Genomic DNA, 5,152 nt, shown 5'->3' on the forward strand with positions numbered 1-5,152 from the left:
TGCTGGCAATCTTCGGAAGTTTTTTTTTTTTTTTTTTTGGCTGCTCCATGGCATGCTGGATCTTAGTTCCCCCACCAGGGATCAGACCTGTGCCCCTGCGTTGAGAACGTGGAGTCTTACCTATTAGACCACCAGGGAAGTCCCCACATGGTTTTCTTATAAGGACACCGTCACATTGGATTGACATATGGCAGTGGTCTAGTTACTTCAGTCGTGTCTGACTCTGTGACCCCATGGACTATAGCTTGCCAGGCTCCTCTGTCCATGAGGTTTCTCAGGCAAGAATACTCAAGTGGGTTGCCATTTCCTTCTCCAGGGGATCCTCCTGACCCAGAGATAGAACCTGATGTCCTGCATTGCAGGAGGATTCTTTACTGACTGAGCCATCAGGGCAGCCCAGATTGGATTGAAGGATGACCTAATCCAATATAACTTCATCTTAACATGATAACATCTGCAAAATTCTGTTTCCAAAGAAGGTCACATTGACAGCTACCAGGTGTTAGAACCTCAATATATCTCCTTTTGGGGTGTGTTTGGGGGGCTTAATTCAACCCTCACACATGCTATGTAATGTGTGAAACCCTGTACACAGGAATAGGCGTCGTTTTAGATCACAGCAGTGCTGGTGGGAATAACGATGATGGGTAGAATGGTCAGCCTAGTCAACAGTCTTCTCATGGTGACGGCAGCACAGGGACAATTCTTTAGGGCACTTTATTTTTTATTTTATTTTTTTGGCTTCACCACGTGGCATGTGGGATCTTAGTTCCCTGAGCAGGGATCAAACTCACATCTCCTGCATTGGAAGCTCAGATTTTTAACCACGGTATTACCAGGGAAGTCTCAAGGTCACTTTAAAAGTCCTTGATGTCTTGGCCATTTTCCCAGGTCCTGTCACTGGAACTTCCTCATGGATTCCAGTGGGTTCTAGATTCTGGCCACAGACTTTGTATCTAACATTTCCCAGAGGCTCCTTCTACTCCAGAACCTCCTCTCCTGACTTCCTCACACATCTCCATGGCCCACGTCTCCTCCCTCTGTTTCTGAAGCCACCGTGTCTCTAAAAATCGTCTCCTGGCAGACTCCCGGCACCCCTCAAGAAATGCAGCTAAGTCCCTCATGCCTGGGCTCACCGACTCTGAAGCCAAACCCACCGCTGGTCAACGTGCAAGAAAAATGCTGGCAGGGAAGGGGTTTCCCGTCGCAGCTCTGCCTCTGATTGTCCTCCTCCAGCAAATCCCTCAGGACCTTTTCTACCCTAGCCTCCTGACTCCTCAGGCACATGTCTTCAGCTACACACTGGATAAGTGTGTGCAAGAGACAGGGTGTAAAGGAAACCGAGTCAGTCTCTGCCTTCAAACATGCATAATCTAATCAATGAGATCAATGACAACAGTCACTGAGTTTCGGGGTGATAGTCACAGAAGTGCACCGAGACCTTGGGGATGAAGACGGGGGACTCCAGGGATGCTGGGGAGAGGGTGGGGGAATCCGGGAGAGGGTAAGAAAAGAGGTGAGATCTGAGCTGGACTGGGAACCATGAAAGGAATGCAAAGGCAGGACGGAAAGGAATTCCAGGCATGAGAGGAGACCTGGAGGCTGTGGGGTCTTGGTGGGTTCAGAAAGCAACAAGTAACCCCTTGTGGCTCATGCCAGGGGACTCCCTCTGACGGCTCCTGGGAGAGGATCCCTCCTTGCCTCTTATTTTTATTCATTTTTCTTTCTTCCCTTGCCTTTTATAGCTCCGGGGTCTCCAGGCGTTCCTTGGCTGGCGACAGCCTCATTCTAGTCTCTGACTCTGGCTTCACATGACCCGAGCCTCTGTGTCTTCTTTTCTGTCTCTTAGAAGGATACTTGTCACTGGATGTAGGGCCCAGCCCAATTCAGGATGATCTCATTTCAAGATCTTTATCTTTTTTTCCTGTCCATTCGGCAGGGCTTCCGAGGTCTCAGTTCCCCAACCAGGGATTGAACTCTGGTCACGGCAGGGTGAAGCACCAAGTCGGGGCCACTGGACCTCTAGGGGACACCCTCAAGATGTTTATCTTAATTATATCTGCAAAGACCCTTACTCCAAAAGTTCCAAGTGAACGCATCTTTTTTTCTTTCTTCCCCAATAGAGGAGAAGGGGAGAGATAGATGCCATTCAACCCACCAACTCCCCCAGCCCCAACCTCACCGGTTTTGGTTATCTGTTGCTATGCAGCAAATGACCCCTAGATGTAGTGACTTCAAGCAACAACCATCTCCTTACCTCTCGTGTTTCTCTTGGGCTAGGAATTCAGGAACGGCTTGTCTGGGCAGTTCCCCCTCTGTGGGCCGGTTTGGGCTTCCTCACAGCATGGCCGCCAGGGGAGGTCAGCCCATTCACGCTGAGTGAGGCAGAGAGCTTTCGGTTTGTGACTTAGTTTCCAGCATTACGGGGGGCCACTTCCACGTGCTCTGCCATTCACAAAAGCTCGCCCCCTCCCCGGGTTCACAGTAGCTCTTTGCAGACCAGAGAGAGCATCCCCCAACAGAGAGACAGGCTGAGCAAAGTGAGCAACTGCTTCATTGTTACAACCGAGGGCGTGCGATCTTGCTCAGTCGCTTCAGTCGTGTCGGACTCTTTGCAACCTCGTGGACTGTAGCCCTCCAGGCTCCTCTGTCCATGGGATTCTCCAGGCAAGAATACTGGCGTGGGTTGCCATTCCCTTCTCCAGGGGACCTACCTGACCCAGGGATGGAACCCGCATCTCTTATGTCTCCTGCATTTGGGAGGTGGGTTCTTTACCACTAGCACCGCCTGGGAAGTCCAAGGGCAGAACCCAGGAAAGTGACTTCAGGGCCTGTAATCATAACATGAACGTAGAACCTGTGGTCACCTTCTCTTCTCCAGTATTTTGTTCTTTTGACCTGGGAAGGGCCTGACCCACCCCCGACTGCTATTTGGATGGTTTAAGGGCAATAACGTGCTGTGTAAAGAAGGCCTGGGGACGGATGGTCAGGTGCCCTGGCTCCCAGCCCTGGCTCTGCTGCTCCTATCTGTGTGGTCTTGTATGTACTTTCCTGTTCAATAACAAAATGAATCATGCCAGCCCCACTCCTTTCACGGTCGTCACGGGTGAAACGAGGTTCAATAAGGTAGCATGCTTGCTAAGCTGTTTAATGCTCTTCAAACAAGAAGTGTCGTATGTCATCTCTCTGAGCTCCTCAGAGTGCCATGAGCCTCCTAGCTGCTTGACAAATATTTGTTGATTTTAATGTAGATTTCCTACCAACCCTAGAAAGAGCAGAGCCTCCCAGCAACTCAGCCCCGTCCTCAGGGATGGTTACCAAGGGAGCCCATTGGGTCGAATCGTCAGTGAGGGACCATGGACTTGGAGTCTGGGTGTTGTAAAGGGGCTTTCTTTTGCCCCAAAGTAGCCAGTGAATAAGACTGGGTGACTCTTTCAGGGTATTCCTACCACTGAGAGCTTTGTAAACAAGCTACCCCCAAATGTAGTAGCTTTAAAGCAGTCTTTTGATCTCTCAATGTTGTGTGGCTTGACAGGGTTCAGCTGGCCCATTCTCACTCAGCCACGGGTTAGGGGCCTCTGTGCAGCTGTAATCAGGGAGCAGCCAGGGCCACGGTCATCTGAAGGCCCCACTGGGCGGAATATCCAAGGTGGTCAGGGCCAACCCCCACGTAGCCTCTCTGGCCAGGGCGACAGCCCAGCTTCTTAAGTGGCAGCTCACAGCTCCAAGCAGCTTCCCTGGTGGCTCAGATGGTAAAGACTCAGCCCGCAAAGCAGGAGACCCAGGTTCGATCCCTGGAGTGGGAAGATCTCCTGGAGAAGGGCATAGTAACCCACTTAAGTATCTTGCCTGGAGAATCGGATGGATAAAGGAGCCTGGGGGGCTATAGGCCATAGGGTTGCAAAGAGTCAGACACGACTGAGCGACCACACTTTCCACTTCACTTTTACAACTCCAAAAGCAGGTGGAAATGCCCAGTCTCAGAACTTCGTGCTGTTCCAGTGTTCCACTCTATGCTCCCAACACAGGGCCCCAGGTCCCATCCTTGATCTGAGAAGTAGATCCCACATGCCCACATCTAAAGATCCAGCATGCCGCAACAAAGATTGAAGACCTTGAAACTAAGACCAGGTGTGGCCAAATAAATAAATTAAAAAAAAAGAAAGAAAAGTGGCCAGTCCTCTCGAGAGTTGGCTCAGCATCGCTTGCGCCATATCCTCTCAGTCAAAGCAGCCACAGGGCAGCGTGGCTACAAGCGGGTGGAGAAATGGACTCTAGCTCTCGAGAGGGGAGCAGTGTGCACGTACAAGGAGGGCGGGAATTGAGAGCCATCGTCTCTGCGTCTCTGACACAAGCTACCACCCAGAATAAGGGGCAGTCCTCACGACTCAGACTCCTGAGCTGCCTGGCTTTGACCGGCTGTTGCTATGACGACTCCTCCTTTGGAGGAGTGTGGGGGGACAGGGAGAAACCCCTCAATGGAGAACCTACTGGGGAGCCTTAGGCCCCTACACCTGTTCCCCGGGTGCTGTTGGCTTGCCCTGGGCCACGGGAATCCTGTAGAGCTTGACCCTGGGGCACCAAGGTCAGAGCCACAGTTCAGAGGCCTGTATGTGGCCACCATCCAGCCTGGCCGCACGCCCTCGTCTGACCACAGCCCTGACCTGGCAGTCGAATGGCTTCCTGGGGTGGCTTCTGATTGTCCGCTGGACAGCTGTGCAGGCAAAGCCCCTGTGTGGGGGCGGGGAGGGCAGCTTGAAGTGGAAGGGAGAGGCCGACCAACAATGTGTCATCGAGCGGCCGATCTCTCTTCAATAAAGAGCTTGTCACCAGGCCCCGTGTATTTGCACTTCTCAGGCAATGGAGCCTTGCTCAGCCAGCCTGTCCTCCCGTTTATTTCCTGACTCCACCCCTATGCCTGGTCCTTGCAGTGGCTCCTGTTAAACTCTATGACATCCCCTGGCTGTCCAAACCCACGCTCGTCCACCAATGGATTTCTCCCATCCTGCGTCCTTTGGTTGCCACCAAAATCTCTGCTTTCTCTGCCCAGCAAATAAAAAATACGGAGACAGGGTTTGGAAGAAATAGGAAGATGGCTTTAATCCTCTGCCAGGAGACGGTAGAACACAGCCGCAAGAACTGTGCCCTGCAC

The sequence above is a fragment of the Bos indicus x Bos taurus genome, chromosome 19 (genome assembly GCF_003369695.1).
Source record: "Bos indicus x Bos taurus breed Angus x Brahman F1 hybrid chromosome 19, Bos_hybrid_MaternalHap_v2.0, whole genome shotgun sequence".
Classification (NCBI taxonomy): domain Eukaryota; kingdom Metazoa; phylum Chordata; class Mammalia; order Artiodactyla; family Bovidae; genus Bos; species Bos indicus x Bos taurus.